Consider the following 22,850-nt stretch of genomic DNA (forward strand, 5'->3'; position numbering starts at 1 on the left):
CTAAGTGTTTTAATGAAACTAGTTCACTTATTATTAGTTAAACAGCTGATGGCAAGTGGATTAAAGGGAATGTGGTCCCTAAGGAATCACTGTGGGCACTAATGCCACACAGACTGGAGCTGCGTCTGTACATAAAACAGCTGATACAGAAATACAGACCAGTTTTTCTATGTGGCTGTACCATCATCACACTGCCCAAAGACTCATTATTTATTTATCTATCTTTACTGTTTTTTAATCACTTGTGGGAATTTTATATTTAATTTTTCCATCCTGATGATCAGAAGAGTGTTTGAGGGTTTCAGAGATCCATCAGAACAACAGTAAGTGTTTAAAATGACGTCTTTCAGTCTTTTAGCTAATCTGACAGGTTGACTGAAGTCTGTGAGCTTCAGTGGATTAACAGACTGTTAATGTTAATCCATCTGAACCAGGATTAAAGCTTCACTTTACTGGTTACAGATGAATGTCATGTGGAGTGTGAAGCATTTGATTTACTGTTGGCTGGTTTCATCTGAAACATCATATGAAATGAATTCAATGTGTTTTATCATCTGAAGAACCAAAAGCTGTCAGACTTTATCTGACACAATATGAAGAATAAAAAAGAGGAAATTTACTCAGTTACTCTTCTTTGCTCTGTTTCTGCTGCTTCTTTGTCCTCACTGTAAACAGATGTACTGAGAGACTCCTGCACTGATGTTTCGTAGGAAAGTCCAAACAGCCTCACTGGTTCTACATGAAGAACAAAGATTTGCTCTCTGTGGCTCCAACACAACTTAAAGACAATCAAAGTTGGACAAAGTTCTCCAGATCAGCTGTGGTTTTATGGAGGCTACAGCTAAATGCTGCCTCCTCCATAGTACAATATACATTTTTATACAGTGACGTCATTTTGAAGTCCTGTGGCTGATGATGGTCTTTAGTATGAGTCAATAGAAAATTGTACTTAGTAGTCAGTATAATCTTTTAATAATATAAGTCTGTGAATGATAGAATACTGCCTGATGACCTCTTTATGACTCAGACTGTTGTTTTAATTCACTGTGACCCGTTATCATGCAGGGAAGGAGCAGTACCCGCTAGTGATAGATAGGAGCTTAACAAGCAGTTTCACTTCATACCAGGTAGAGGAGCCTCTCCTGGCACGCACACACACGCGCGCGCGCATGCACACACACACACACACACACACACACACATACACATTCCAATGTAATGAACAAACGCACCTACTGTTGTATATAAATAAAGACCAGGGCAGTGGCAGAGTGCGAGTCCCGGAGCTCTCACTCTCGTGCGAGTGCTCTGTGACTGCCCTTGGTGCAAGTAAAACTGTGTCTTTCTCTCTTATTTCTCAGCTGAAGAAGTGTCTTAGCATACATCTCTTCACAGTATGTAGCTGATGATTGATGATGAGGTTATGTTTGTGTTGTTCTGTGAAGATCATTCAAGAACTGAACCTGTTAAACACTCAGACCTGCTTTAGATTTCACTGCTTTGGTTATGACGCACTTATTTATGGTCACCCTACAGTCCAACCTACCAACGTGACTTCCTTCAGACACATCGGAAGTGGAATCGAAACTAGTGGCTGATAAACAAAAACTTTATTTAAACCTCAAATTTAACCTGATGTAGTTAGTTTTAAAACTCTGGTTGCATTATCAACTGAAAATACCAACAGACTCAGACTTTAAGAACAAACTAAGAGTCAGATCAGCAGAAACAAAAACACGGAAATGTCTGCTGTAACTGCGTCGCTCTGCTCGACTTTGCTGATTGTCGGTGTCTTCGTGTTTGTCTCTGCAGGTGAGGTTTATAAACCAAATGGTGTTTCCCTCTGAAATAAAGAGGAACAAACATCAGTCAGGTTTACATGTTACCAGTGCTTCCCAAACATTTAGATTTATGTGGATTCAGTGCGTTCAAATGTCTGGGAGCAGCAGGGTGGAGTCTGTGTGGGCCTAACATGTCAGTGTAATCCAGCTGTGACAGAGACAAAGAAGTGTAATGTGCGTGTCAGTGTGATGTGTTGTAGTTTCAGGAGTCAGTATACAGGTAGCAGGAACTCAATTCATATCTGAGCAGTAAAAACAGCAAGAAGCCAAAGATCTGAGTTGAGAGCAACAAATGGAGTTTTTATGTTATAAGATCACATAACATTCTTGATGAGGGACATGTTAGACAAAGTCAATTAGCAGAATTGTTTGTTTTTTACGGATTCACATTTTTATTTATTCATTTATCTGAACAGATTGTATACACCATCATTGTATAAAAATACTATAATACTTACTAGTTAAATACATTTCAGTAAAACTGCTGCAATTCAACAGCTAAACTCTTTTTAAATTTATTCTTGTTAAGCTGACCTAATCCAGCAAAAATGATGCAATATCACACGCAAGATTTCAGGAAAATAACCTGTGAAGGATAAAAACATAAAGAAAACTCTGTATCAAATCTTGTAATTGTAGCTTTGCTACTTTTTTATAACTATGGTGTGACAGCTCAGTGTCTAGTACTTTTTCCTTACAGCAAGAACGTCCTGAGTTCAAACCCATCTACTGGCCAGGGCCTTTCTGTGTGGAGTTAGCATGATTGTGTTTCTGTGAGGTCTCTCCAGGTACTCAGACTTCCTCCCACAGTCCAAAGACATTTAAGGTTACTTGATGTTTCTGATGGTTATCTCTCCTAGCCCTGTCTTAACCCTGTAAAAGAGTGGGGACCTGCCCTGCATGTACCCCACCTCTCACCCTATGACGCCTGGGATATGCTCCAGCCCCTCCAACCTCCAACCTCAAGGGTAACCGTAAGAGAATGGATGAATGGACTCCAATGCAGTAAATAAGTTGAATTATCATTGATTAATTAAGTTGGTTCAACATTACGTTGGAATAACAGCTAACAGCTGTTGGAAGATGGTCACCACCACCCCAGTCTATCAGTCCAGAGGTGCCATCCCCATGTTTCACCTACAGTAATGTTGAGAAACATGTAAACCACAACAGTGCCACAGCATCCACAACCTTGAGAAACTCGGGGTAATTGAACAAACCAAAAGCTTTTCCCCATTAAATTTCCCTAGTGATTGATCTTTGAGCTGACTGACAACCTTAGTGACCTCACCTCCAGTTATGGGCAAACGATTCATTTGTGCTTAGACTCTGGTTCTTCTACAGATGCCAGACATGTGCAACTGCTGTAGAAGTAAAATTTAACCTTCAACCTCTCTGCTCTGTGTTGTTTCCTCTTTCAGACCAGAAAAACATCACAGCTGAGTCTGGACAAGACGTCATTCTGACATGTGGAGCTCCAAACAACAATTTCATAGTTGTGAAGTGAAGCAGAGTAAAGCAGAAGAATATGTGCTTTTGTATCAGGACAAGCATTTTGATCAGGAAATCCAGCATCCATCTTTTAAGAACCGGGTGCATCTGCAGGACAGACAGATGAAGGATGGAGATGTGTCTTTGATTCTGAAGGATGTGACGATTAATGATGCTGGAAAATACAAGTGGCAGGTTCTCATGAGAGGAACAAGCCACAAACAACACTAAATCCATCAGCATCATCTACCTGCATGTTGTTCCTCCAGGTGAGTGAGTAGAGTTGAGTGTGTGTGTGATCAGAGGTGAAGCTGCTTCCTGGTTGTTGATGTTTGTTTCTAAAGATGTTGTTGATGAGACTTTGTAGAAAGCAGCTGGTCTGAGTGATGTGATCAGAGTGCAGTAGATAATGTCTGACAGCAGTTTGAAGAGGAAATGGATTCTGTTCTGTTCTTCACTCATCACCTACCTGACAGCTGACACCTCACACCTGTTTCTCACCTGCAGGTCAGACAGGAAGATCTGTTGGACTGAAAGCTGGTCTGTCACTTCTTGCAGTTGCTGTTGTTAGTGGTGTTGCTGCTGTTGCTACTGGTGGTGCTATTTTGTGGTACAAAAGCCTTAAAGACCTCCTTTTGAACGGTTGCAGTCTGAAACCTCTCAGACCACCTAATAACTGAACAGTGAGTCTCCTGCTGCTGTATTTTCTTCTTTGTGGTCACTTTAGTGTGCATAGTGACAGACAAAAGAACAACACGCTGCAGTGAATAATAATATAATGAAAGAAAGACGTCTTCTGATTTGAATAATTAGGAATTCTTAAAACCATCAATTTCATACTGACTGCCTTAGAAATGAGAACTGACAGACAATATTCAGTTTATAAATTACCAAAAAAATATGCAATTTAAAATGAGTGAATATGTTAGTCATAAATTAATCTGTTGAATTTGAGCCAGACAATAAAGTACAACTGGCACTGTGAGGGACATTTGCTCCCCATATACAAATATACAATCATATATAATATACAATCGTACATTTGACCGTTTAATTGAGCACTGAGAGGAGATACTTTCATAGTATAGAAATTATGTGTCAAAATATAACCTACCCTAGCATCATACTGTGATGATTGTAATGTAAAAAAATAAATAGCAATATTGGATCATCCCAAAAGTCTGATTATCTTTTAAAGTCTTTCCCAGTTTCATCTCAATGAAGAGACACAAATTTAAACCAAAAATCCAGAAAAAAACACATTACATAAAGGCATAAATGGTCATCTCATCGAATGAATCCATCTGGTGTTGGGTGCTCATGTGCCACACAAATTACAATCAATCGATCAATGTCCTGATCTCAACTCATTGAGTGTGTGAAGCAGACTTATCCATAGAATCAGTTTCTTCCATCCATCCAGACTCTCACCAGAGGATCAGGCGGGGAAAAGGCAGCAGATGAGGAGGTTTAAGACCTTCTAGCTCCCTCTAGAGCCAACTGAGTCCTGCAGAAGGGCAACTCGTGCTCTGGGGCAGGCTGAGACTCCCACCTCCTTCTTTCTCTCAGAAAGGCAGAAGCTGCTCGCTGCTGATACCTCGCCAAACCAGATCTATCTTATATATATATATATATATATATATAAAAATTCCCCACTCGCCCCTGTGGGCGGTTTATCCTTCAAGCTTGGGTCCTCTACCAGAGGGAGCTTGAGGGTCCTGCGCAGTATCTTAGCTGTTCCCAGGACTGCGCTCTTCTGGACAGAGATCTCCGATATTGTTCCCGGGATCTGCTGGAGCCACTCGCCTAGCTTGGGAGTCACCGCAACTAGTGCTCCGATTACCACGGGGACCACCGTTACCTTCACCCTCCACATCCTCTCGAGCTCTTCTCTGAGCCCTTGGTATTTCTCCAGCTTCTCGTGTTCCTTCTTCCTGATGTTGCTGTCATTCGGAACCGCTACATCGATCATTATGGCCGTCTTCTTCTGTTTGTCTACCACCACTATGTCCAGTTGGTTAGCCACCACCATTTTGTCCGTCTGTATCTGGAAGTCCCACTGGATCTTAGCTCGGTCATTCTCCATCACCCTTGGGGACATCTACCATTTTGACCTCGGGACTTCCAGGTTATACTCGGCACAGATGTTCCTGTACACTATGCCGGCCACTTGGTTATGGCGTTCCATGTATGCCTTGCCTGCTAGCATCTTGCACCCTGCTGTTATGTGCTGGATTGTCTCAGGGGCATCTTTACACAGCCTGCACCTGAGGTCTTGCCTGGTGTGATAGACCCCAGCCTCTATGGATCTTGTACTCAGAGCTTGTTCTTGTGCTGCCATGATTAGTGCCTCTGTGCTGTCTTTCAGTCCAGCTTTGTCCAGCCACTGGTAAGATTTCTGGATATCAGCCACCTCCTCTATCTGCCGGTGGTATATATATATATATATATATATATATATATATATATATATATATAGATAGATAGATAGATAGATAGTGTGAGATTATTATTTTAAACATATGTTACCTTATTTCTGTAATTGAAGAAGTTGAATTAGGATACTGCAGTAGGTCAGATAATATCCTTTAGTCTAGACTGTGTGCTGTGTATGTAGTTTAGTTTGCATTATACTTCTGACTTAAAAAAGTGTGAAAATCATTAGATCTATTGGATTGACCTGTACTACTCGACACCGTTGAATGTGTTACATGGTTTCTTGACATTTCATACTGCTGAATCATGAAGAGAATGTTGGGTGCAGAGGACCTTGTGCCGATAATAGAAGAGACAGACCACATTCCATACCCCCACCTTTACAGAGAGCAGAAAGACAGGGAGTCGAGGTCATAACTTAGGCGCCGTGAGAGAGAAAGAATGTGAATGTTCAGGTTTTTACGACTAGGTGGGGGCCACTAGAGGCTATAAGAGGCTGAGTAACCCTCCACCAGTTTGAGATTTGCTGTGACCCTCTTCATGCATGTCTCCCCATCTGGATGGTCTGTGCTCATAAGTGTTGAATTGTATGGAAATAAATATTTGTTGATTGAGCTTTTATACACCGAGTATTGTCCTTCCTTCAGCCCAAAGATTAAAAGAATTGGGAGATTTTAACAATAGATAGATAGATAGATAGATAGATAGATAGATAGATAGATAGATAGATAGATAGATAGATAGATAGATAGATAGATAGATAGATAGATAGATAGATAGATAGATAAAAACTAAATTCTAACACCAGGGACTAAAAAGGACAGGATAAAAGGCAAAACATGGCATCATATTGTTTTTAAGCAATAAAAATGAACTGTTATAAGTTCTTTCTGAAAAAAAGTAATAAGAAGCAAAGGGGATCCCTATCCTATTTAGTTTAATTAAATCATTGCACTGTACAATAAAAATTAGTCAAGCAAATCTGAAAAAAAAAATGGTATCAATGAAGACAAAAATAAAATCACGTCTGGAAATTAAAACAACTTAATATTAATACTTTATTCTGGATATTGATTAGGATCTTAGTAAATGCTATGAGCTCTGTCAGATATTAGCAGGTCGGACTTGTTATTTTATATTTAGGTATTTCTAGGTATTTAAAACTGAAGAGGGACAAAAAATGTATTTATTGTTTGGGTCTAGAACAATAAAAGAGGTGACATGTGACAAATACTCAGAGACCAATTTGATTTAATGCTTAAGAGTTTAATGTTGAAGATAACAAGAAGTACAGCGAAAGAAGATAAGTAAAGATGTAAAAGGGGAAACTGATGGTTCAGGGAGTTGGATGAAATGATTTGCTTCTTTGTCTGATGGCCCATCCGGTATCAGTGGTGACCGTATACATATCATTCGTCCATCTCATTCCTGTACACACATAAAAAAAATCAATATTAACTGAAACCATTAGATGTATAATGAGGGAAATATTCAGCACTATATAATTATGTATTTTATGTTAGTCTACAGTGTATATGAATGAAATCATTGCATATGTATTCAGTACTCTTTTTCATTCCAAACACATAACAGTATTTGAGAAAGTATGGATATTGTTATAAAATATAATAAGAAAGAAAGAAAGAAAGAAAGAAAGTGGTGGATCAACATCAGTTTTTTACCCCCATCCAAATGCCCTTTTCCATCCCCATTTCCAGCCATATCTAAGGCAAACGCGATATCTCTGCCAATGCCACAGGAATCTCTTGTCAACAAGATGCTCTTCTGAAGACAAGCAGATTACACTTTATTAAAAATGTTTGACTTTTCTGTATCTGTGAAAACATTTTGTAATTATTTTTTTTTGTATTTGCATGGTGTTCTTTCTATTTTTATTCTATGGACACACTTTGAATTTTCAAATGTATATATTTAATTGAATATTTCAACATATTATATATAAAATTTTAGACTTAATTTTATATTATAATTTATAATTTTGAAATAACACATCAATGTACTACAAACTTTGTAGTATATTGATGTGTTGCTCTTCTGTTCATCAAAACAGAACTGTGATTAATTTTGGTGTGAGTTTTTAAACTGTTGACCAACCTTGTGGCTGATCCTCTGGCCCACTGCTGATCGGTTTTTCTGGAATAAAAATTAAAAATGTCAAATTATATTAAAACATCAGATCTTTGATTGTTAAATTTCCATTTATTATATTGTCCTGTTATTTTTATGGATACATACAGACATATACATACATTATGTACAATAAACTTTAATACTCACGAGCAGTAATGATCAGAGGGATCATTACACAAAGAAGTGCAAACACAATCAGCAGCTTCATGGTGATCTTTAATATCTCTGTGAAAAACAGAAGACATCAAGACATCATTCATTAAAAATAGGACAGAACAGATTTTGTAGCAGACCTTCTGGAGAATATGTAGAATATTTGTAGAGCAGATTTCTTTTCAGCACCGACCGGTAGCTTCAGGCGTCCAGTGAGAAGGTGCTAAACAGCAGTAAGATCAGTGCTTATATACTGTTTGTTTGATGCTTCAAAACTGGGAACTAACATTGAATAACTGACACGTGTATCATGTGATTCATGCTGGCCAGACTTTCACTGCACCTATTTATTTCTTCACCAGAATAATTTCCTCATACTGACTACTCCTCCTTTTGGCTGCCAACTTAATTTTACATAAACTAGTTGACAAAGTGTCTCCACTGAGTATAACTACATGCTATTTGATGTATTTAATTAGGATTTTATATGTCTTTTTAAAAAGAAATAATAGTATCATCATATTAAAGGCATGATGTCTTAGTGTTTCCGTGGAGAGGCTACAGAAAGTAGCAAGGGAAAGGGACGTAGACGCTTCTCTGCATAGGCTCCTGCTTCCATGACTTGGCCCCGGCTAAGCAGAAGAAAATGGATGGGTGGATGTCAAAGTTATGATCTGTGGGTTTTGGACCCTACTTCTGAGTTTTTGTTTGTTGACCTTCTGGGTTGTGAAAATGTTTTATGTTTAGGTTTTGTTCCTTGTCTCTTTGGTGAATATGTCATGATATGGCTGTGTGTCAGACAGGATGTAGGACCCAAATGCAAGACACTCAGACTGACAAAATAAATTTAAAAAGGCTGTTTTATTGCAGTGCAAAACTCCACAAAAAAATAAACACGTAAAAAAATAAATCTAAACTAGAAACCGGAAGCTAATGCTAGACACATGAAACATGGAAATGAAAGACGAGGATCACAGGGAGCACAGAGAGAAACACAAACTGAATGAAGAGGGGACGACACGACACTGATGGAGAGAAACACAGGGCTAAAACACACTGAGGGTAACGAGGGAATGAGACACATGAGGGGAGCACAGCTGGGAGCAATCAAACATGATGAGCCCAGGGTGAAGCAAAACTAGAAATACTTACATAGGACAAGGGACCGTCAAAGTAAAACAGGAAGTATAACACAGACCTGACTGGACACTGAACAAAGGGAACATGGAGCACAGAGACAGGAGAGACAGGAGAGACAAAAGACACGACTGACTGGGGAACAAGAAAATATTAAAAATAACAATACAAAATCAAAACACTGGGTCACCGACCCAGGACTGTGACAGAATAGGGTTTTCAGCTTCTTGTCTTGTTATTTATTAGTAGCATTCAAGTAGCCTGTTTAATGTTTGGTGGGGTTTTTTGTTTTTTTCAATATATCCTATTGCTGCAGCTTCTGTATTACTGGGCTGGCCCATATTTAGTTTCCAGATTACTCAGTGATTCTGTTATATTTTGTATAGGTTGCGAAAGTTTATTTTACACACATAATTTTTTGATATTTTGATATTTCATTTTTTCTTCAACAAGAAGAAAAAATGAGAAATGAAGCCAGTGCTTCAGTTCTTGTTTTGGTGTTGATTCACCCCAGGAACACTCCTCATTGTCTCTATATGCAGCCACACTATTTATTTATTTAATATTCTGTACTTTATACCATATTTAGTTCCAGGTCACCAGTGCTGTCTACCTTGCCCCTTTTTTCTTGATTCAATGACTATATATTGTGTTTCTGAGCTGGCCTCCCTAGAGACCAACCAACCTCCTGTACTTCACTTTGGTTCAGCAAAAATCAGCTCACACAGCAACACTTGACTGTTACTTTGTCATCAGTGTTATTTTCAGTCTGTTTAGAGTTTTTAATTTATTTAAAGAAACCTAAGTAAAAATGCCAAGAATATGATTACTTCAGACCTTAAGTTCTTATGAGTGAAATGTCATTAAATTTATTGCAATATGAGAGTTTTCAAAATTGTATGAATTAAAAGTGTTATGTAGCAGTGGTTTGAACCATATCTATTTAATAGATTCCAATTTGTTCATGTCAATGGACAGTCCACTTCACACACAAAGGTTAATTATGGATTTCCACAGGGTTCTGTGTATGTACCAATTCTGTTTACATTATACGTGCTACTTCTTTGGCACAGGAAAGATGATGGTGGCCTTGAGCCACGGTGGAACGGCAGCAGTCATCAGGGAGAGGTTGAAGATGTGAGTGAGGACTCTGTGAAGAGTTTTTCTCAGAACAGTCGAGGTCAGACACAGAACCCGGTCGTTGTGAGGAGGGGTGGTCTTCGTCACCATCACGTTGTTCTGAGCGTCGGACCGTGCATAGAGGTTGTTCAGCGCATCTGGTAGGGAGGCATCACTATCACAGGCAGGTGTTGTAGTTCTGTAGTTGGTGATACCTTGGATGCCCTCCTACATGTGGCGCATGTTGCCTCTATCCCAGAAGTGGCTGTTGATTCTCTGGCCGTGCGTGCTCTTTGCCGCTCTGATGGCGCGAAACAGTTTTGACCCTCATTGTTCCCAGGGCAGCTTTGTCGCCTGCTCTGAAGGGGGAGTCTCAAGTCTTTAGCAGCTCTGCAGTCATCCACAGTTTTTGGTCGGAGCGTATTATGATAGTCTTTGAGACAGTGACATCATCGATGCAGCTGTTGATGTAGCTGATCACAGATGATCTGTACTGAGCCAGATGTGACAGATGAACTCGGTCACTGCAGGTCACTATGTTTATGTAAAAACAAAGGTGCAATAGCCCAATTCCCACTGTGTAGGTGAATGTTTGGCGTTGGTATTCATGACCACTGCTTGTTCTGGTGTCTATGTGGCTCAGAAGTCGTGATAAAAGGCAATAAAAAGCACAAAAATAACACTATTTAGTCGAGAGTGGCCGCTGCTGGTACTGCAGCGCTGACATTTTTTCTTTTTTATTGGTAGATGTTGTCAAATTAAATAAAAATTCGGTACATAATAATGGGGCTTCAAAAAACATAAAATTTTGAACTTTTGGTCTATTACTGTATTAAATTAAGACATTAACTGTTACAACATCTGAGACACTGTTTTCTTAAACCTGTCTTTCCTCTACTCAGCATGGCAACAGGGCCGTGTTGAGATGTTTAAAGGGGCGGGTGCTCAAAGTTAAAAAGGGGCACATAGAACCAGGCTGAAGAGCAACAACACACATTCTTTAAGAATCTAATATGGAACACATCATACTAGCAGGAGTTGGAGTCCGTGCTGTTAAGAGGGAATGTCGTTGAGCAGAACGGAGATGGAAAAAGGATAAACTGCATGTATCATTTCAAATTCTAAAAGACTGCTGGCATCGCTACCAGAACACTGTTAAAGAGGCAAAAAGGGAATATTTTGCAAATATTATTTCTTCCAACTGTCATAACCCACGTGTGTTATTTAGGATCATTGACACTGTTCTTAATACACCACTGAATGTGTCATGGTCCTGGGCCATGTTGGCCCAGTATTCTTAGTTTTCATGTATTTTGTTCCTTATTTAGGCCATGCTTCCTGAGTTGCTCTGTTACGTTGTTCCTTATGTGTTTTTCCCCTTGTGACTCTTACCCCCTGTGTGCCCCTCTGTGTATCTGCGAGCCCTCGTCTCTCCTTGTGTTTTATTCCATGTTTTACCCAGCCCGTTATGTCTGTGCTCTCCCCATGCTCTCTCTCTCCTCCTGTCTGAACCTCTGTGCACTTCCTGTTTTACTTTGACAGTCTCCCGTCAGTGTTGCGTTTACTCCTGTTGTGTCTTGTTATGATTATCAGTGTCACCTGTGTTCCCCGTGTGCTCCCACTTCCCTCGTTAACCCTCTGTGTATTTATGTCTGCGTCTCCCTCAGTTCTGTGTCGCGTTCTCTCTCATTCATGGCCGTGTGTTTCTCCGTGTACCAGTGTATTGTTTCCTAGTTTAGTTTCTTGTCAGTTTGTTTCGCCGTTTTCCTGTCCAGCAATAAAGCTGTGTTTTGAGTTTATTCCTGCCTCCGTGAGCTTGCGTTTGGGTCCACTTCCTGCCTGCCACACAGCCGAATCATGACAGAATGTCTGTTTGGAAGTTTCTCCTGAGATTTGCAATGATTTTCTGAACTTTTTTATTGAAAAGGTTGTCACCACCAGGGCTCTTATCACAGCTCCTGACTCTGACCCCTCTGTCTCTGTCCCTTACGCTGCTGTTTTTACTCAGTTTGAGCTTGTGACGCTCTCCACTTTAGAGGATGTGGTTCACCATATTAAGCCCACAGGTTCCCCTCGGGATCCTGTCCCTCCACAATTCTTTAAAGAAATTTTTCCTAGTATACGACAGTATGTCCTTGACATTATTAACAGCAGTCTGTCTTCTGGTGTGGTTCCTGCAAATTTCAAACATGCAGTAGTACAGCCACTGCTTAAGAAACCTGGCCTTGATCACACAGTTTTAGCCAACTATAGGCCTATTTCCAAGCTGCCTTTAGTCTCCAAGGTTTTAGAGAAAATTGTTTTTAGTCTACTGAAAGATTTCCTAGATGAAAATGGCATCTTTGAGGTTTTTCAATCAGGTTTTAAAACTCTTCACAGCACAGAATCTGCATTATTAAGGGTTTTTAATGACATCCTTCTGGCATGCGATTCTGGTAACCATGTTGTTCTTGTCTTGCTTGACCTAACTGCTGCCTTTGACACCGTAGACCACAATATTCTAATTTCTCGATTACATGATGTAGTGGGTATTGGTGGCACTGCACTTAATTGGTTTTGGTCTTATTTGTCTAATAGAACTTTCTCTGTCAGCCTTCTCGGTTACGAATCGTCTTCTGCTCCTCTGTCATGCGGCGTCCCACAGGGCTCAATTTTAGGGCCACTACTGTTTTTACTATATTTATTGCCTCTGGGTTCTATCCTCAGAAGGCATGGGATCTCATTTCATTGTTATGCCGATGACTGCCAAATTTATTTGCCACTAAAGCATTTTAAACCTGTTGTTACTGACCTTGGTTTTAAGTTGGACAGTGATTTTAAATTGGACAATCAAATCAGAGCAGTGGTGAAGTCCAGTTTTTATCATTTAAGGCGACTGGCAAGAGTAAAATCTTTTCTTTCGAGGCAGCACCTTGAAACAGTGATTGATGCTTTTATTTCTTCCCGCCTGGACTACTGTAACTCACTTTATGTGGGGGTCAGTCAGTCATTGCTCTCACGTCTGCAGCTGGTTCAAAATGCGGCTGCACGACTCCTAACAGGAACTCGAAAAAGAGAGCATATAACCCCCATGCTAGCCTCTCTGCACTGGCTGCCTGTGTCTTTTAGAGTTAATTTTAAAATTCTTATGTTTGTTTTTAAATGCCTTCACAGTCTTGCCCTGCCTTACCTCTCTGAGCTTCTTCATCTCCACACACCCTGTCGGTCTCTAAGGTCAACTGACCAGCTGCTCCTGGAGGTACCGAGATCCAGGAGGAAGCTCAGAGGGGACAGGGCCTTCTCTATTGTGGCTCCAAAATTATGGAATTATTTGCCCTTGCACGTTAGAGAGGCCCCTTCACTGTCCACTTTTAAATCGCGTCTTAAAACCCACTTTTATTCCTTGGCTTTTAACCTCAGTGAGACTTAGTTTCTCTTTTAATTGAAGTAGTTATTTAATTAATGATTTCACTCTTCTTTTATTTGGTTTTTACTTATATCTAATGTAATTTTATTTTACAGTTCTAATGTACAGCACTTTGTGTCAGCTGTGGTTGTTTTAAAGTGCTTTATAAATAAAGTTGATGATGATGATGATGATACTACATCACTGTCACTGTCATCAGGGACAGTTGTGCAGGTAATAAAAGGACAGGTATTGTTTGTCACGCCGTCGCACGCACAGCACGCTCATTTGTTTCAGTTTGTCAGTTGTCACAAGACAGTTTACCAACGTGTACATAATAACCTAACACTGCTGTGTGCTGTAGACTACAGTGTACACTGTACACCTACTTACTGGTTTTTGTCGCATCAGTCTGCGTCTCCTAATTAATTTGTGTTTCTCCTACAGCTCTGCACCGCTCAGAGAGCAAAAAACGCATGTGCTCTTTGCGAGCTCGTTCCAGGCTCGTAACCAGCGCACTCTGCCTTCAATGGTTTGGTTAATGGTAGTCATGTGACTGATGCAAGCCAGATCCTTTTATTTAGCAAAACTGTGATTAATGGTTAAATATTATTGTTGAGGGACACAGGCTGGACTCCAAACGCACACACACATTTAAAAAATAATAATAAAAATAAAAAAAATAAATAAAAATGTGCCTCAAGAAAAGGACACTTGGGGCACCCATCAGAAAAGGGGCAGGTGCTCAAGCCCCTTCCGCCTCCATTATTATATGCTCAGATGAACCTATGCTACCCAAAGTTTGATTGTACGTGTCAAGGTATAATTTTTTCAATGTATTAATTTATATGTAGTATATAAAGACAGGTGAATAGTAAAACATCTATTATGCAGAAAGTACTTAAGCAGTACTTACTTAGTGTTTAGTTAGTGCTAATAAGAATTTATTCTTCTTCCTGCTCCTTTTCACCCATGGGTGCAGTGTTATGTTGATGGGAGGGGGGTTCTGTGTGTGGGAGGAGAGGCACTGTTGAACCATGTGTGAAATAAATAAAGAAATGAAATGAAACTTTAAATTATTTACAGTACAATTTGCATCTCTTTCCCTGTAAAATACCCAAACGTTAGGCAATTATTAAGTGACTTCATAATACAGCCCACACCCCAGAAAGTACAGGGTACTTACAGTGTAATTGTTTCATTATTTCCTGTAAAAACCTAACTTGTTACCTGAAACTTGCACGTAAGTAAAGGGCCATGTGCCTTAGTCGCGCCATAACATGGACTGCGCCCTAGAAAGTACAGGGTACTTGTGCCTTCTTCGCGGGTCATGTGAGGCAGAGCTTTTAGCTTTCAGGCCCAGCTTGGATTTAGGAGACAGACACCTTCTCTTCTTTTAAGATTTTTGTTTTCTGATGTTTTGAAATTCACAAGTCTTGTGAAATAATGTGTGACATTCAGTTTTGAACAATGCTTCAAAAGCTGTTACTTCTCCAAAATGTACCAGGGCTATTGGCTAACTGATGATAACCATGACAGGGAGTTTATTTGCAAGTCAGGCTTAGTTATGGTGTTTTCGGTTATCTGTTTGTGTTGTATGGTTAACACAACATAAGGCAAAGGAAAGATCCACCAAGCATCAGACATCCATCGCCATTTTGTTCTGAGCGGTGGTCCAGTGTTGACTTCTTAAAAGGTCATTGAAATGCCTGCAAGACTTATGTAGATTATGCTAATATGGGACCACTCATAATTAGCTGATTTTTCTTTGAGTCGTGATTTGTCATTGTTTTATTACCTGTACAACACTAAAATGGAGACAGGGTTGGCATATTAGGAATATTGTTGGTGGATATCCACAAAACAGTATAAAGGTAGGCCAAGATGTCTTCAGATGCCCACCTAATCTGGCAGCACCTTCCCACAGGCTTGCAAGATAAACATGAAATGGTGAAATATACACTGCTCAAAAAATTAAAGGGAACACAAAAATAGGACATCCCAGATCTGAATGAATGAAATGTTCTTATTAAATCTTTGTTCTTTACATAGTTGAATGTGCTGACAACAAAATCACATAAAAATTCTCAATGGAAATCAAATGTAGCAATGGAAGCATGGAAGTCTGGATTTAGAGTCACACTCAAAATTAAAGTGGAAAAACACAACAACTTTGATGTAATGTCCTTAAAACAAGTCAAAATGAGGCTCAGTAGTGTGTGTGTCCTCCACGCGCCTTTATGACCTCCCTACAACAACTGGGCATGCTCCTGATGAGGTGGCAGATCGTCTCCTGAGGCATCTCCTCACAGACCTTGGCTAAAGCATCCGCCAACTCCTGGATAGTCTGTGGTGCAACGTGGCGTTGGTGGATGGAGCGAGAGATGATGCATCAATGCCTTCTTCTTGCAGGAACTGCTGACACACTCCAGCCACATGAGGTCTAGCATTGTCTTGCATTAGGAGGAACCCAGGGCCACCCGCACCAGCATATGGTCTCACAAGGGGTCTGAGGAACTCCTCATCCAAAAAAGAAATCCCAAAAGTTTCTGAGGTGAGTTTATATGTTTTTTAAAATGTTTTTGAGTTTGACAGGAGCGTGAAAAGCCAAAAAAAAAAAAAAAACAGTCATTGTCACTCACCACCGTTGGTTCCTCAGAAGGGTCAGTGTGACGGCGGTGAGCGAGTGCCATGGCAACTTTATTGCCAATTCACCACACCACTTGCACAAAACTGTTGAATATTTTCATACAGCCTAAGTTTGCTTTGCAAGATGTTTCACAATATGAAAAAACAAACAAACAAAAACTTCTAATTACATACAGATTCAATATGTGATTAAATAACTGAGGACTTACATGTAAGCTTTAAGTTTTTAGTTGATCCAATGTCAATGAGCAGTTCTTACCTTTTAAATATAACCTCTCTTCTTCCTCCTTTGTCCTGTCTTTCCTACATTTTAACTACCTCTGAGTGAAGTTATCTCACACGCCTTTGTCTCTCTGTGAAATACAGCAGATGGACCTTTATCAATCAATAAATCAATTAATCAATCAAGCAATCAATAAGCACATTTAAAAACAGCACAGGTTGACCAAAGTACTGTACATAGTAAAAAAGAAGAACAAACACAACCAAAGACACACTTTGAGACACACTGCTCACAAAAACTTTGTTTTTGCTGAAGTTTGTTGGGCTGTTGGAAATGATACACTTTAAATTACTCATCATTGATAAATGTTACTTTTTATGCTAACTCGACTTTGCATAGCATTATCTAGAGAGACATCTACATCAAAAATGTTGTTCCAGATTGTTCTGGTCCACTTAAACCACTGAGTCGAGCCTTCTAGATGAAGCATAAATTGTAAATTTTGCCTCTATCGTTTCTTTCTATGAGGTGATGATAGCGCAATAGGATTATCTTTTTAGTGTTACTGTTCCCTCCATTAAGGCTTTAGTCAGTTTGGCATTTGAAAGCATACAGTGATGTGAAATAATAATTTCCCTAAAATGCTTTAAAACCGTAAAGTAACAATCCTACTTTGCAAATATAAGGAGCAAGTACAGATCGGTAGATATTTGTCAAAAAGTGAAAAAATTTAAGTAAAGTACCTGAAACTTCTCAAGCCCGTCTTGTTTCGCAGCTTTTGCAATCAAAATCATGACCTGGGGATTTAACACACCAAACAAGTCTGGGTACTCTTAAAAATAATTTAGTAAAAGTGAAAAAGGATTTTTCTTTTAAAGTGTATATATTTGTTGGTATATTTTAGCATATTGGTAATATGTATGTATAATTTCTTGAAATATTTTCTCTTCAGGGCCTCAAAACACAACTTTGTACCACAGATTTAGCTGCACATAAACAGGATATTGATGTGCTGCTCTTTTGTTCAGTGTCAAAGAAATGTGATTCATTTTGTTGAAAATCCTCAAGATGTCGACCAACCAGGTGGCTTTTCCTCTGCCCAGCTTTTGCTTCCTTCTTCTGGAAGTGTCAGGAATAAAATGATTTAATAATACTGTTTTGTGATATTAAATACACATTGCAATTATGCTGATTAAGAGTTGGCATTCCATATAATAAAGGTGCACTGTGATTGAACTGAATTATTGAGACTAAACATAATGAGTTGCAGAAGGATTTAGAAACATGCTTACACATCATAACTAGTTAAAGTCAGGGTGATATTTCTCAGGGCCAACGGAGTGTGAATTCAGTGTCCCAGACTATAATAATATAAGAAGACAACAATAGGCTGAGAATTGCTTGCTAATATTAGCACCAATCTTAGGGAGGGAGGTGTTTTTCTTTTTCTGTCTTTTTCCAGGCAAAGGAGCAGATGTGAGATGAGTTCAGACATGGATGAAGTAAGGGGGAAGATGTCACAATACGGCTGTGTGCAGGCAAGAGTAGGACCCAAACGCAAACTCGCAGAGACCAAAAGTAAACTCAAAAAACACAGCTTTATTGCTGGCGTGGAAAGGAAACAAAGAATAAAACTAAACTGGGAAAACTAATACTAAATCATACATGGAAACACAGGGAGACTCACACAGCTATGTTGGAGGACGCAACACTGACAAAGAGAAACATGGGGCTTAAATACACTGTGGGATAACGAGGGGGAATGAGCCACAGGAGGAGAGCACAGCTGGGAGTAATTAGGCAGGACGAGACAGGGGAAGCAAAACTAGAAACATTAACATAGGACACAGACTGAAAGTAAAACAGGAAACACACTGACTGAATTCAAGAAATGTAAACTTAACAGACTGGGGAGACAGAACATAGGGACCTGAAACATGGGACAGAAAGGCACAGTAGACACAACATGAACATAACAACGTCACAGGGGAAGAGTTAAACAAAATGCAGGAACACAGGACCTCTTTCAAAATAAAATGGGAAGTATAATGAAACGCAAACATGACAACATAAGAAACACAGACATGAAAACACATGAAGGACAAGGGAGACTTAACAGGGGTTGGATACACAAGGGGAATCTAATAAACAAATGAACTTAGATAACCTAATGAACAAAATAAACTCAAACTTAAAACACTGGGTCAAAGACCCAGGATCATGACAGAAGATCCAGTCAGTCATGCACTAACAGAAGTCCTTCAAAATAAAGGTAGCCTGTTGTTTATACTGAAATCTGTTTAATTGGATATAAACTAGATTAAAATGAAAGCGGTGAGCGGTCAAAGTTGTCTCAGTCAAATTGATAGTGTGTTTTTGATATGATACATGTTTAATACACAAAAAGTTGAAATTACAAGTTGGTATTAAGACAAGGGTGTCGAACTCCAGGCCTCGAGGGCCGGTGTCCTGCAGGTTTTCGATATCACCCTGGGTCAACACACCTGAATCAAATGATTAGTTCATTACCAGGCCTCTGGAGAAAATTGAGACATGTTAAAAAGGTGATTTAGCCATTTAAATCAGCTGTGTTGGATCAAGGACACATCTAAAACCTGCAGGACACCGGCCCTCGAGGCCTGGAGTTCAACACCTGTGGTATAAGGGAACTGATTATTGTCTTTTGAAAGATAATTATCAGAATCAGAAAGACTTTATTTATCTCCAAGGGACAATTAAGATGCAACAGAGCAGCATGACGTTGAAGATGTGAACAGGGCATAAACAGGCAATAAGAATGAGATAATAAATACACAGAATATACAGTATATACACAGTTTTAAAATTAAAGTGACTGAAAGGTGAATAAATAACTGTAAGTGACTAAAGGTGAATAAAGTGTCGACAGTATAAAAGAGTATAGAGTAATTTAGGTTTCTGGTGTGGAAATGGTCTTATCGGCTGGAGTTAAAAAAAGCAGAGTGGCTTTGGGGACAAAGGTGGTTTAGGGAAATGCAGCGAAGGCATCGCCCAGAGGGGAGCCATTGAAATGCGGGGTGAAGAATGTGAGCGGGGTGCGTGTCAGTGTGATGTGTTGTAGTTTCAGGAGTCAGTATACAGGTAGCAGGAACTCAATTCATATCTGAGCAGTAAAAACAGCAAGAAGCCAAAGATCTGAGTTGAGAGCAACAAATGGAGTTTTTATGTTATAAGATCACATGACATTCTTGATGAGGGACATGTTAGACAAAGTCAATTAGCAGAATTGTTTGTTTTTTACGGATTCACATTTTTATTTATTCATTTATCTGAACAGATTGTATACACCATCATTGTATAAAAATACTATAATACTTACTAGTTAAATACATTTCAGTAAAACTGCTGCAATTCAACAGCTAAACTCTTTTTAAATTTATTCTTGTTAAGCTGACCTAATCCAGCAAAAATGATGCAATATCACACGCAAGATTTCAGGAAAATAACCTGTGAAGGATAAAAACATAAAGAAAACTCTGTATCAAATCTTGTAATTGTAGCTTTGCTACTTTTTTATAACTATGGTGTGACAGCTCAGTGTCTAGTACTTTTTCCTTACAGCAAGAACGTCCTGAGTTCAAACCCATCTACTGGCCAGGGCCTTTCTGTGTGGAGTTAGCATGATTGTGTTTCTGTGAGGTCTCTCCAGGTACTCAGGCTTCCTCCCACAGTCCAAAGACATTTAAGGTTACTTGATGTTTCTGATGGTTATCTCTCCTAGCCCTGTCTTAACCCTGTAAAAGAGTGGGGACCTGCCCTGCATGTACCCCACCTCTCACCCTATGACGCCTGGGATAGGCTCCAGCCCCTCCAACCTCCAACCTCAAGGGTAACCGTAAGAGAATGGATGAATGGACTCCAATGCAGTAAATAAGTTGAATTATCATTGATTAATTAAGTTGGTTCAACATTACGTTGGAATAACAGCTAACAGCTGTTGGAAGATGGTCACCACCACCCCAGTCTATCAGTCCAGAGGTGCCATCCCCATGTTTCACCTACAGTAATGTTGAGAAACATGTAAACCACAACAGTGCCACAGCATCCACAACCTTGAGAAACTCGGGGTAATTGAACAAACCAAAAGCTTTTCATAGTTGTGAAGTGAAGCAGAGCAAAGCAGGAGAATATGTGCTTTTGTATCAGGACAAGCAGTTTGATCAGGAAATCCAGCATTCATCTTTTAAGAACTGGGTGGATCTGCAGGACAGACAGATGAAGGATGGAGACGTGTCTTTGATTCTGAAGGGTGTGACGATTAATGATGCTGGAAAATACAAGTGTCGTGTCCTCATGAGAGGAACAAGCCACAAACAACACTAAATCCATCAGCATCATCTACCTGCATGTTGATCCTCCAGGTGAGTGAGTAGAGTTGAGTGTGTGTGTGATCAGAGGTGAAGCTGCTTCCTGGTTGTTGATGTTTGTTTCTAAAGATGTTGTTGATGAGACTTTGTAGAAAGCAGCTGGTCTGAGTGATGTGATCAGAGTGCAGTAGATAATGTCTGACAGCAGTTTGAAGAGGAAATGGATTCTGTTCTGTTCTTCACTCATCACCTACCTGACAGCTGACACCTCACACCTGTTTCTCACCTGCAGGTCACACAGGAGGAGACACAGAGGATGGATCTTAGTGTTTGGCTAGGGTGTTTGTCTCCATATTGCAACTTCAAAATGCTCACTGGGGGTGTGTTGCAGGTTATTTAAAATCTCCACAACAGTATGCATATTACTAGTTATGTATACTAATTATATATATATACATATACATCCCCTACTTACTGTGGTGTGCCTCAAGGGTCTGTGCTCGGTTCAGCTCTTTTCTCTTTGTATGTGCTGCCGTTGGGATTAACCCTCTCAGGCTCAAATTAAGTTTTAGTTGTTAATGCACAACCAAGTCCTGAGTAAAAAAAACTCATAAAATATGTATGTGGGGTAATCAGGTTGTTAGTGTTTTAACTGTTGCAAATCTGCAACGCCTGCCTTGAGAGGGTTAATTTTTGTAAAATATAACATCTCCTTTCACTGTTATACCAACGATATCCAAATTTATTCTTCTTTGAAATCTGATGTCTCTGCTTCTTTGCAACCTCTGCTCAACTGTCTCCACGAGGTTAACATTTTGTTATCATATAATTTGTTACACTGAACGAGAATAAGACCGAAATCATAGTTTCTGATAACCACACTCCGCCAGACCAGTTAGCTGATGCTCTAGGTCCTCTTGCTAGCCATCTCTCACCCACTGTAAGAAACCTCGGGGTGTTCCTGCATAGCTCTTTTAATCTAGAAAAACAGGTCTCCACTGTGGTAAAAAACAGCTTTTGCCAGTTGTGTCTGATATCTAAAGCAAAGCCGTTCCTTCCTCTAAAGGACCTTGAGGAGCTCATCCACGCATTTATCAACTCATGAAAGAATAAGGTTACGTTGAAACCAAGCACACCATTGTTTTTCTTGTGACATTACCAATAAGCGTGATGTGTCACATGGCCCTCTTCCTATTGAAAAAACAAAAGTTGTATCCAAGATGGCCGACTTTTAAATGGCCACCATGGTCACCCATCTTGAGGAGTTTGCCCCCTCACATATACTAATGTGCCACAAACAGGACTTTAATATCACCAACCATTCCCATTTTATTACGGTGTATCCATATAAATGGCCCACCCTGTGTGTGTGTGTGTGTGTGTGTGTGTATATATATATATATATATATATATAGATATTTTACAGATTGCCTTTTTACGGGCAAAACTCCCATTACCATGGCAAACACCTCTTGCCCTTTGGTCAGACCTGCATGAAGAGATAGGGAGAGGGGGAAGGAAAAGGAAAGAAAGCTTCTCTAACCCCAGAAATGTACGGCCCTGTCCCCTCTAGCAGTGTCTGTCATGATCCTGGGACCGTGACCCAGCGTTTTGAGTTTATTATTAATTTCTAGTTTATTCTGATTTTGTATTAATTAGTTCACTAGTCCGTTGCCGGCCTCCGAGAGGGCTTGGCAATAGACTAGTGAACTGCCGACCTCCGGGTCATCCCCAAGAGCAGTCTCCACGCCGCCACTGCTTTCTGCGTGGCCGACCCCCTGAACTGTTTCACTCTGGGCTCCTGTGCTGGTGACCTCTGGGCCAGCCAATGAAGATGTGTGAGTTTTTGGCTACGTCCACACGTACACGGGTATTTCTGAAAATGGAGATTTTCCGTTTTCGTTTTAAAAAATAATCCC

Source organism: Pelmatolapia mariae, linkage group LG3_W (genome assembly GCF_036321145.2).
Source record: "Pelmatolapia mariae isolate MD_Pm_ZW linkage group LG3_W, Pm_UMD_F_2, whole genome shotgun sequence".
Classification (NCBI taxonomy): domain Eukaryota; kingdom Metazoa; phylum Chordata; class Actinopteri; order Cichliformes; family Cichlidae; genus Pelmatolapia; species Pelmatolapia mariae.